General features: G+C 40.1%; 1 long non-coding RNA gene across 1 annotated transcript; it reads left to right on the forward strand.

Moving 5' to 3' along the window:
• Positions 1-289: 289 nt before the first annotated feature.
• Positions 290-10,015, forward strand: LOC140614448 (uncharacterized). The gene is made up of 3 exons (XR_012015302.1): positions 290-355; positions 2,717-2,775; positions 9,785-10,015. It is a non-coding gene; the product is annotated as an uncharacterized lncRNA (long non-coding RNA).
• The last annotated feature ends 2,832 nt before the right edge of the window (positions 10,016-12,847 follow it).

The following is a 12,847-nucleotide window of genomic DNA, read 5'->3' on the forward strand; positions in this document are numbered from 1 at the left end:
GGTTCTGTGACCAGAATTTGAGCTGAGAGATTAAAGCCCTAAGCTTGTCATTCTCTTTCTGAAATGTGTCCAGAAAAGTCAGACATAGCCATCCCAGCCATGGTCTTATAGTTATCATTTCCCACTATCACGCCCATCCTGCTGTTACATGATCACTACCATTCTTCAAACAGCCCCTAATTACCATCTGAGGGCCTCCATAGCAATTGTTACTATACTACTGCTCCTGTTTCCAGAATCAGAAACAGAAAAATGACCTTCTTTTCCTGTTGCTTTTAATCTTCCTCCAGTGTCTCCCATTGGCAGAGACTAATCTTCATGTGGCCGACATCAGAAACAGAGAACAATGTCATAGGTAGGTTTCCTGCTTTGGCAGTACAGAATAGAACTGAAGGCCAATTGTTGGACTGAAAGTCAATGAGTTATCACTTCTTTAAAGATGAGGAAACTGAGGCTGGAGAGCTTGTTATGTCCTGCCCCAGGACATAACAAACAGAACTCATAACAGAACTGAGACATTCTGATCTCTCTAAACCCAAGTCTGTGGTCTTTCCACCATGCAGGATATTCCCAGGAACCAATCACCAGAGAGTGTGACAAAAATTGTCAGAGAGTCTGAAAAATGATAAGAGTTTGAGCATTTCCAGCTTTCCTGCTCCATTTTAGATTCACCAGTCATTGCTCCCAATTGATTTGGACATGCTGATAGGCCTCCTTGCCATCAGCAAAGGTTCAACAGGGTTGGAGAAGATGCAGTGGCGCACGAAGAGGCAGCCATAGTGCAGTGGTTAAAGTCACAAATGGCCTGGACTCGTAGCTCTGCCCTGTGACTTAGTAGTTGTCTAAACTTGAACAAGTTATATAACATCTCAATGCCTCAGCTTCTTTATCTGGATAATGGTGATAGTACTCCCTGCCTCACATAGTTTATGTGAGGAATAAAAGAGTTAATCCATGCTGAGCTCAAAGAATAGTTAAATCCAGTTGTTATTATTATGACATTTAATTGCATTTGTCTACTAAGAGACTCCTAAAGATGGGGCAATTATCTTCAGTGTCTTTCTCAGAACCAACTGTGTCTCCTAAGAGCTCTCAAGAGATGCAGATTCTAAAATTCTCCCCAATGTCAAAGGCAAGGGTGTTTGGGGGGGGGGGGGAAACCCAGGTGTTCCCAAGAGACAGGAGAGGCTTGAGGGAGAAGGCCTGGAATGAAGGCAAGGATTCATTATTAATGATAAAGCCCAGGAGGCCAGGTGTAGCTGTGGACTGAGACCATACCTTGTGCCCAATGTGGGGAAGGAGAACCAAAAATGCTGCCTGCTTCCTGGGCAACAAGAGGGACTCAGGCATTGGGCATTGTAAAAAAAAATATGGTAGAATCAGGAAGAGAAGCCATATTCTTCAGGCATCCTGGCCAAGGTATGGTCTGGAATGAAAGGCCTTGTGAGGTGTCAGACCTCTAAGACTTATTTCCTGGCTGTGCAAGTCTAAGCCCTGTGACCTTGGATTATAGCTGGCATTATTTATCTCTTTCTTTCTTTCTTTCTTTCTTTCTTTCTTTCTTTCTTTCTTTCTTTCTTTCTTTCTTTCTTCTTTCTTTCTCTTTCTTCTTTCTTTCTTTCTTTCTCTCTTTCTCTCTTTCTTTCTCTTCTTTCTTTCTTTCTTTCTTTTTTTCTTTCTTTCTTTCTTTCTTTCTTTCTTTCTTTCTTTCTTTCTTTCTTTCTTTCTTTCTTTTTTCTTTCATTTCTTGAGAGAACGAGTGTGAGCAGGGGGTGGAGTGGGGGGAGGAAGGGAAGGGGCAGTGAGAGAGGTAGACAGACAATCTTAAGGACACTCCATGGCCAGTGCAGAGCCTGATACAGGGCTTGATCTCACAACCCTGAGATCATGACCTGAGCTTAAATCAAGAGTCAAACACTTAACTGACTGAGCCACCCATGTACCCCTCTTATTTCTTTATCTTATTCAACAGCTATTCATTAAGCAAACATTTACGTGTCAAACTGATTTGAGTTCCTAATACTATCCCTATTTTACAGATGAGGAAACTGACATGTGGACAGGTTAGATAACTTGCCCCATCACACAGGGAGTTTTGGAGGGGAATTCTCATTACCTCTACCTACTGCTTACTTTTCCTAAGCTGTATTCTCTTAGGAACACCTAAGTCTTTGTTGGGGTAGCAGAGAAAGTAGGAGTGAGGTCAGGTTAGTGAAAGTTGTGTCACAGTTACTCAGGCAATTGATCGATGGGAAAAGCATTAGGCAATGCTCTTTATTATCAAGTGGAACTCTCACTGCCTTTGAGGGGTTTGGTCTGAATACGTTTTGCGTGTGTGTGTGAAGGACAAGAAAATATCCAATAATGATGTAACTGGATTTTCCTGGAAAGTTTGATGGACTCTGCTTTTGACCCAGTAGGAAACCTGAAATGCACCAAACTTGCTGTAAAGGGACATGCCACAGCAGAGTTTGGCTCAAACCCTAGTCCTAGGTGAAGGAAGGGGTGCTACTCTCTGCCAGTTCTGCGTCTGTTTTATTATTCATAGTACCTGGCCGATTGTGTAAGATAGGGTTAGGAAGGTCAGCACAGCATTAATATGTTGAATTGGGAGATGGCATGGACTGGAGATGGAACCTGTCACACCAGAGTGATTCTTATTGAGGGGGCTTGATTTGATATTAATATTAATTTGATGTTTCTTTCCATCTTCAAGAAATTTGTCTTACCCAGATAGGAGAAAGCCTGAATGCTAGCCCCATGCAAAGCAATAAGGTATGTTGGATTTTATGGTGGGGGTGGGGAGTTGGGGGCAAGAGGAAGGAAGATCAGAGTATCTACACTCTTTAGTGTGAGGCTCTAACAAAGATGTTTGGGAAGGTATATATGGAGCCTTTAATGGAAAATAAACAGGTTCCACCTTTCTGCCCCAATGTATAGTTTCCAGGAATGTCTATCTACTCAAAAGCATTCTTCATCCTGACCATTGATTATTTCAAGAAATTTCTGTTTACTGTGCAGCAGGCAGACAAACATGCTCCACAAGTCCAACTTATATATTTAGCAGATTAAATTTGACATTATTATTAAAGAAAAAAGTCTCCAACTTGCAAATACACTAGAATCACCTTGAGAGCTTGTTAAAACAGATTGCTGGGCTCCACTGCACAGCTTCTAAATTCAGTGGGTGTGGGGTGGGCCCTGAGAATTAGCATTTCCACCTGTTTCCAGGTGCTGCTGGTGCTCTCTGGTCTGGGGATCATAATTTGACAACCACTAGCCAACACAAATGAAGGTTTCAGCCAGTTGAGTTATGAGATCTGTGTGATGCTGAATAGCTGTTCTCGCTAGCTTTTCCAATTGATAAAATTTTGTTCTCACCTGGCTGCTGCTGCAGCTAGGCTAGGGGAAGCAGCACTGTGGTTTCAGCAGTAAATGGGCTCATGATTTTGAGCCTGGTGGTCAGCAATTGATGTCCACGCTTGCCATGGCAGACCCAGCCCAGTGTCCTGGCATGAGGTAAATTTCCTCAGACCACCCTGGGAATTGGCAGTTGCAGGATCCTGGGGCCCCATTAGAAACATGCTTTGCTGCTAATACGATAAACCCAGATGTTACACTGAGATTCAAAGTTGCTTCTGGAGTGTGAGCTTCACAAAGGCAGCACTGTGTCCCTTCACATCAGTATGCCTAGCACAGAGCCTGGAGGGATTGGGCACTAAGTAAAGGTTTGCTGAAGGAGGTTGCCCCCACGCCCCATCCTCATGTCAAGCTTAGCCCTGTCCACGTTCCTGGGTCTTGCTAAGATTCAACAGAGTTGGCCTCTTGGAATTGGAAAGTCAACAAATCTCTCATCAGAACCACTAGCATCCAGTTCTCTCTTTCCTTTCAGCAATTCCAGACATTTCAGCCTCCTCTGATCTCCTGATCTGATCTCCCACTTATGTCTGCTTCTAGCCAGTGGTCTGTTAGGAGAAGTGACACGGGTGACTTCCAGGCTGAGAAAGTGAAGAGCCCTGTGTGTCTTTCCAAGCTCTCTTCCTTCCTGGCCAGTGTGGAGGTCCTGTGTTGAGATGGCCAAGCCTCAAATGGAAGCAGTCTGGATTGTTAGAGTACCGCACATGGGACAGCTACCCTGGAGAGTTTCTGATTCACTTGAGTGAGAATAAAGTTTGCTGGTTTCATGACCTTGAGATTTAGCTTTTCTTCAGGACTTGCAACTTTTAGCTCTTGGTGCCTTGTTTAGAATTTCTTTCCTATGGGCAGATATTGCCTTTTGGGTTTTAGACTCAGCCTGAGGTCAGATCAGATATACTTTACCTGCTCCACCAAAAGCCAGAAAACAATGTAAAGTCATTCTTTGTCATGTTGTATAATGACTGCTTCCATTTGAGGGAGAATAAAACTCGGTGTGATGCTTTTCCTTCCAGACACTTGCATATTATACACTCTCCCTGTAATTAGAGGGAGGAGAAGGGGAGGGAGAGTCAGGGAGAGGGAAGAAGGGGAGAGACAGAGAAGAGAATTTTCTGTGGATTGACGAAGTTTTAGGCATTAGTAATCATGTGGACATGTGGGGTGATTTGGAGGGATTAAGGAACCTTCTTAGCACCCACAAAATTTATATACCTACTTGTAAGTGTTGTCTTAAAGACAGAATAAAAGATAAAAGAGGATGCCATATTTGAAGCAAAACCAACACACATTTGTTTCCTTCTCCCCCATCCCGCAAGTTAGTTACTAACCTAACTTTCCAGATGAGGTCACTTTGCCTAGAGATGATGTAACTTGTCCAAGGTCACATAGCTAGAAAGTAGCACAGCTGGAAGTCCCATCTGTTTGTCTAGCTCCATGTCTAGCTCCACCACTTTTCTCATGCTAAATTGGCAGGAGTTGCTCATCTTGGGACAAAACCCGATTAGCCCCCCAGCATTATCCTGTCTGTAATCACTGGAAAGGGATAAACTGGCATATCTTTCCAAGGTCCAGAATCTGCCTGACCTGAGAAGAATCCCTCAGATCCCTCCCTTCAACTCTTCTTCTAACTGCTGCCCTGTCTTCCCCATTGACCCAGAATGTGCCAGGACAAGATTCCTTGTTCACCTCCCTCCTAGGCCAATCCCTTTTATCTGTAGCCCAAGGCTTCAGCTGCCAGGACTCTTGAGGAAATTGCTCCTACACAGTATCCCAGCATACTGGGAATGGACTATAGTATACCTACCTATACTGATTACTATTTCCCTCCACCCCAGCTTGGAACCACCACAGGGTTGCTTCTGGCGTGAGTAACCTCATCTAATTTCCCTTGGCATGCCATGCACACACTATTATCTCTCTTAGCCATGCCATGCCAAGGGCTGAGGAGTGCTAACCTGTAACACATTCTATCTGCTAAGAGGAAAAATCTGGTAGAGAAAGAGGCTGTGTTTAGGGAGAAAGGAGGCATAATTGATGAATGATGGATAGAAAGTTTTTATAAAATTACAAAGTGCTATAAATATTCAGTGGTTAAAACCAGTGTGTATAATGATCTTTTTGTGATTTGTATCTTGCTTCCTTTCAATTAACAGCATTTTGGATTGCTTTCCATTTAGCACTTATAGATTTACCAAGCTCTTTTAAGTGACTGCCTGTGGCTTTTTTTTTTTTTTTTTTTTTTTTGGTACAATATTTTACTTGACTAGTTCCCTATTGGTGCATGTTTAGATTGTTGTAGGGTTTTTTTTTTTTTTGCTGCTATAAATAATTTTGCAATGAGCATCCATACATATATGGTTCTCTTTCTTTCTTACCTTTTTTTTGCCCCCACATTTTTTGAGTATAGATACAAGATAAATTTATAGAAATGTAATTGCTAAGTCAAAGTGTATGTTTTTAATTTCAATACCTATTGCTAAATTTAGAGGTTTTAAAATGTATATAGTTCACCTTGTTAATCTTTTCCATTATGGTTTATGGGTTTTGTGCCATGCTTAGAAAGATGTTTCCTCTACAAAAAAGTTTCCTTCTAGTACTTTTATGGTTTTATCTTTTTAATGTTTAAATCTTTGCTCCATCTGGAATTCAAGTTAATGTAAGAAATGAAATAGAGAACAGGTTTTATTATTTTTCAAATGGCTAGCCAGTTGTCCCAACACTGTTTATTGAATAATCCATCTTTTTTCTTGCTGATTTGAAATGATACTCTTATTATGTACAAAACTCCCACATGCATTAGATCTTTTCATTTTCAATTCTCTATTCTGTTCCACTAAACCTTCTATCTAATCCTATGGAAGTTTTTTTTTTTAAGATTTTTTTATTTATTTACTCATGAGACACACACACACACACAGAGAGAATGAGAGAGAGACAGAGAGAGAGAGGCAGGGACACAGGCAGAGGGAGAAGCAGGCTCCATGCTGGGAGCCTGACATGGGACTCGATCCCGGGACTCCAGGATCATGCCCTGGGCCAAAGGCAGGTGCTAAACCACTGAGCCACCCAGGGATCCCTCAGAAGTTTTGATTACTGTAGGCTGATTATATATTTTAATATGTGGTTGGGTTAGTTTCCTATTTTCTGGATATTATGACTTTTTACATTTTATAGGTGAACTTAAATATGATTTGTTGAATAAAAAATGATGCAGGCGTTTTGACTGGGCTAACACAGAATGTAGAGATCTATGGAGGAAAAATTAACTTCATTCATTAATCTTCCCATTCACTAGGAAGGTATTCCTTTCTATTAAGATATTTATTGTTTTTCTTCAGAAAATAGTAGTGAGTAGAAATTTTTCCTCATCTTGGTCTTTCACAGTTATTCCAAAATGTATTCCTTTTTGGAAGGTTGGGAATAGAGAATGATTTTGGCTGCAATATTAAATAGGATATTTTTCCTTTTAACAACCAATTGGTTATTATTTGAGTACAGGAAAACTACTTTTTTATATTAACTTTGCAGCTATTTATCCTAATAAATTCTACTTTTTCTAATAGTTTTCAGTTGATTCTCTTGGGTTTTCCATATATGCAATCATAGAACCTAAAATCATGATACTGTTTTTATTCCAATGGGAAGTCCTCTAGTGCTTTGACATTAAGCATAATTCTGGCTTATGTGTTAATGTCTTAAAATATGTGTTAATTTTGCACATATGTATCAATATAAATGTGTAGGTACATGCTTACTCATACACACATACAAAAATTAAACATTACACATGTATACACATGCAAAATGTCTGCACATTAACCAAGTTAAAATTTATACCTGTTTATACTTTACTTGGAGTTTTCATTGTAATTCATTTTGAATTTTACCAAATGCTTTCATTATATTTATAGAGATGATCTCTGTTTTCCTCATTTGACCTACTAATATAATGAATTATATGAAAAGATTTTCTAATATTTAATCCTTTTTTCATTCTTGAATGAATTCTACTTTTCGGTGGATTTTTCATTTAGACAGTTACTACATTCCTTTTTAAAAATGATTGTATTTATTTATTCATGAGAGACACACAGAGAGAGGCAGAGACACAGGCAGAGAGAGAAGCAGGCTCCTCGCAGGGAGCCGGATGTGGGACTCAATCCCCGGACCCAGGATCATGCCCTGAGCCACCCAGGCATCCCAACAGTTGCTATATTCTATTTGCTAATATTTTACTTCAGATCTGTATGTCACCATCTATAGAATGATTAGTCTATATTTCCTTTTTTTGCTATCTTTGGCAAGTTTTGATAAATATTTTTTCTAGCTCCTTTATTAAAAGAGTTTGGAAGTATAGTAGTCTTAAAAGTGCATATCAGTAGTGAAGAAAGGTGTACTACACATGCCATTTTAGGGAGAAGTGTGTTTAGAGAACAGGAGCCACATAACAGCCTGGTGTTTGTGTGTGTGTGTGAGAGAGAGAATGTGTGTGTGTTATGTGTGAGAGTGTGTGTGTGAGTGTGTATGTCAGAGCATATGCGTGTGAGTATGTATGTGAGTGTGAGAAAGTACATGTTGGGAAAGTGTGTGAGAGAGTATGCGTGTCTAAGAGTGTGTGAGTGTGCATGAGAGTGTGTGAGAGAATTGTGAGTGTGTGAGAGCACATGTGTGAGAGTATGTGAGTGTTCATGTGTGAGGGTGTGTGAGAAAGTATGTGTATGTGAGAGTGTGAGAGTATATATGTGAGTATGTTGAGAAACTGAGAACACACATAAGTGTGTGCATATGAGTGTGTGAGTGCACAAGACTGTGTTTGTGTATTGAGAAGATGTTGAGAGAACACGTATGAGTGTGTGAAAGACTGTGTATGTGAGTGTGCATGTGAGTGTGCAAGAAAGTGTGTGAGCATGTGAGAATGTATGAGAGAACCTGAGAGTGTGTATGTGAGTGTGTGTGTGTGTGTGTGTGTATTGCCTAGCAGGGGTAGAACTGCCATAAGTGGGCCACTATCAGATGAGAAAGGCTGTTGTGTTTCTTTTTAAGGATCTAGGGTGTATTCCAGCTGAACTGAAATCTTCAAACTCCCCTTTTCTCTTATTTTTTCTTTATTTAAATTCAGTTTGTTAAGATATAGTGTAACACTCAGTGCTCATCACATCACATTTCCTCCTTCATTCCCATCATCCAGTTACCCCATCTGCCCCACCTCCCCTTCAGAAACCCTCAGTTTGTTCCCTTTAGTTAAGAGTCTCTCATGGTTTGTCTCCCTCTCTGATGACTTCCCATTCAGTTTTCCCTCCTTCCCTTATGGTCCTTTGCACTATTTCTTATATTCCATATATGAATGACACCATATGATAATTGTCTTTCTCCTGCTGACTTATTTCATTCTGCACAATACCCTCCAGTTCCATTCATGTAAATTTAAATAAATGGTAGATATTCATCCTTTCTGATGGCTGAGTGGCTGAGCAATATTCCATTCCAAAATCCCTTTTAATTCACCCTCTATCAATTAAAAAAATTAAGGCTGCACTTTTAAATGTTTGTTTACTCATATTTATAGTTCTGTATTAGGAAACCTCAAAAGAAGCCTTTTAATATTTATCTAGCTCAGTGAAATCTCATATAGTATGACATCATGTCTCCCATAACTTGAACACCACTGAAGAAATTATAATTTTTTGGCTGATATGATAGTTTTATCATTAGGAACCAGCTAAAATTATGATATACTCCTGGAGTCAGGTTCATTTTAAATGATGAGTATAAAATTACTATTACAGTCTTTTTAAACTTAATTTTTAATGCCAACTTCTTGTCAAATCTGACTAGTTTGCCACTGTTTTGGTCTGACATTTTGGCTGCTGTTGTACTTGTCCTGGGTGTGCAATGCCCATTGACTGTCATTTCTCATTGTTCATGGGTGCTTACCTTATTAGTAATGATGGTGCAGCCCATACTTCTATTTAACTGGGAACATGTGAACATATAATACAGCTGATGTGTCTGATAAGTGAGAGGCCCATGGGACATTCACTCGCTTCCATCAGGGAACCAGAAGAATCCTGTATGACAAAGACCCTCTGATAAATGGATTGGTGAGCGTGCCAGGGTCAACCCGTAAGTTAAAAAGTAAGTTTATTTCTTACATTTTTAGATGAACATTAAATATAGATCATCATTAATTAATTTTGAACCTATGGAGATAATCTCATGAAAGATTCTAGTGTTTTCTTTCTATACCTGTGAAGAGGGCATAAGGAGTGACTGGACCTCTCTCCAGATTTGTGAAAGATCTGTCACTTGCATCTTGGTGAACACAGCCCTTCCCCACATGCCCTAAAGTCTCTCATTGGTCCCACAGGTCCTATCACAAGAGTCTGAGGCCAACTGACCTGGATCATCAGCCTGAGCATACCTGGGTAGATGGCAGCAACCCTGCAGCAGCCCTATCATGGTAGGGCCAGGAAGGACTGCCCCAGGAAGGTCACCAGACCACTGATCCCATGGAGGTCCCATCTCCTGCTGTGTTCTGCTCATCTACATCTGGCCTACTTCCCCTCTTGACAATTCTATTTTGTTGGTACCATACATAAAGGTGACATTAAAAGGAAAACTGGGGTCTCTGACAACTGCTCCTCCAGAGATTTTTTGTGTGTTTTGTTTTTGTTTTAGCATCTCTTAACTGTACTGTGACCAGAGGGCCTCAAGGGGGAGAATTCTAATTTGCAAGAGGGGAGAAAGGACCTAATGGCTATAAGACCAGACTTCAGAGCAAGCCACCTGGGTTTGCCTTCAGGTTCTGCTGCTTACAACCTATACAGCTTTGAGCAAATTACTTAACTTCTCCAAGCCTCAGTTTTCTCATTTGTAGAATGGAAACTATAATGTCATGAGGTTTCAAAAAGACAGTCCTTATAAAGCGCTTAGCATACTAGGTGCTCTATCAACCTTGGCTAGTTTTAAGCCAGCATGAGGGTGACCTAAAGACAGCACTGGTTGGGCTGGTCAGAGGAGTCACCAGGAAGGGGCATTGGCCTCTAGTCAAGGCCATAGAGTCCTCATGCCAGTATGCCTAGGGTGACAAGGTCAGGGAAATCTGACCAGAAAGTAGAGACTTTTAGTTAAAAATCCCACTAAGTACCTAAAATAACGAATTTAAAAACAGCTTACATTAAGCTTACATTAAGGGTTCTGAAATTTCAGAACCCTTGGGATAAAAGACAACCCTGAAAACTTCTGGAATAGAAAAAAAAAGGAATTATAAAAAAATGAGAATCAGAATGACATTAAACTTCCCAACAGTGGGTATTACACACCAGATGACAGTGGTACAGTGTCTTCAAAATGGTGAAGGAAAATAATTGTTGATCTAGACTCATATATTCAGCCAAATGATCAATCAAAATGGGGGGCAAAATGGACACCTTTCATATGTACAAAGATACAGACAACTTCTTGTCTTAGAATGTGCTTAAGTAGAACCAGGCATGAAACCAGATAAGGAAGTAACCAGCAGGAAGTGAGAAGCAGTAGAGTCAACTCTGCAGAGCCATGAGGAGCATTCCAGGAGAACACTGGGATGTTGGACCAGATGGTAACTGGTGCCCGTTGTGGGAAAGGCCCTGACTAGGGGGACTTCAGGAAAGGGGGGACTCCATATAATGCTCAACATGATGAAGCATTTGGAAATCATGTGGGTATATTGATGCCAGAAAAACAGCAGGAAATCAGGAAGGTAATTAGAGACACCAGACAAAACAAACAAAAAAAAGCTATATAGAATGAAAATGTAGTCGTGATACATTCCTTTGCCTTGCAGAGGACTTATTTACTGTGTCATAATGTTGTAAACTACTGATTATGGATTTAACAAAAATAGTGAAATAACTATATTAGGAGGATGTGGACAGGTGAGGAGGGGACAGCCTGAGAGAGTTAAATAGCTATTAATCTTACCTCTATAATCAATAGATAATGTCAACAGTGGATAAATCAAGAAATAGTAGAAGCACATTATCTGGAACTATAGAAGTAACCAATACAAGAAACAGCTTTAAAAAATTAAAAATGCTGGCATCTGGGGAGCAGGAATAGGGATGGGGAGGGCTAAGATAAAGGACCATTGTTTTCCTATTTTTAAAATGCAATTTTAAAAACCATGCATGTATTACATTGATAAAAATAAAGCAAATAATAAAAATGAACTCAAGCTGAGGTATGAGAAAAATATGTAAATGGCATTCAGAAGCCAATTTATTTGTGATTAAGACAGCTATGCTATACAACTGTGGACAATTTTTTAAAATTTCGAATCCTATGACAAATGAAAAATGGCTTCCTTAGAAAAGAAGATGAACCCGCAGCCAGCAGAAATGAGCTTCTATCCATTTCCAGAAGAAAATTCATTGCTCATTATGGGAATACATATAGGGTATCTCTATCAACCTACAACCTGAGTTGTTAAAGTTAAAATTTAACAGTTTTAAAACTTTACAAAGACCATGAAAAGCCTTCATAATGTTGTAAATTCCATCCTGGGTGGAGGCATGAGGTCCACACAAATTCTGGCTTCCTTCAGCTTCAAGTAACTCAGCATGTAAATCCTTAGGAATCAAGATGAATCTTAAAAATGAAATACTTTCACTTTTGTAGAAAAAGCAGTCGAGCAGCATGTAGGTCAGTAAGAAAGGGATTCTGAATTCAACTCAGCATGTACATGCAATATGGCCCCAAAGGGCTTAGGGCTATTGGAGAAGTTGCAAGTGCTGGGTAGGTTGGGCAGGAATAGGTGCCTCTCTCTGCCAAAGTAAGCCCTTGTTAGCTTCAAAATGCCACAAACATCACAAAGTGTACTATTAGCTCAGGTTGCCACAATAAAATACCACAGGCTGTGTTGCTTAAACAACAGAAATTTATTTTCTTACAGTCCTAGAGGTTAGAAATCCAAGATCAAGGTGCTGGGAGGTTTGCTGTCTCCTAAGGCCTCTCTCTTTGGCTATCTTTGCAGATAGCCATCTTCTCATGTCTTCACATGGCCTTTTCTCTGTACTTGGGCATCCCTGGTGTCTCCTCCTCTTCTTATAAAGACACCTATTGGATTTGGGCCCACCCTTATGCCTCATTTATCTTAATTACCTCTTTAATGACCCTATCTCCAAATATAGTCACATTGGGGTTAAAGTTTCAGGATATGAATTAGAGGTGGGGGAGAGACAGACACAATTCAGTTTATAAACAGTTTATAACACAGTGTCCATCGCAGCAACTTCAGGCTTCCATAGAGACCAGCTCTCCAGAGAAGAATGCGGCATTGAGACAGCTAATCCAATGTGTTTCCAAAAGAGTACATCCAATTTTCCAGGTTCAGTGATTTAAATGAGTCAACATATAAGGCATAGGAAATTGACTTGAGCAAGTTTTCTGT

The sequence above is a fragment of the Canis lupus genome, chromosome 22 (genome assembly GCF_048164855.1).
Source record: "Canis lupus baileyi chromosome 22, mCanLup2.hap1, whole genome shotgun sequence".
Lineage (NCBI taxonomy): Eukaryota > Metazoa > Chordata > Mammalia > Carnivora > Canidae > Canis > Canis lupus.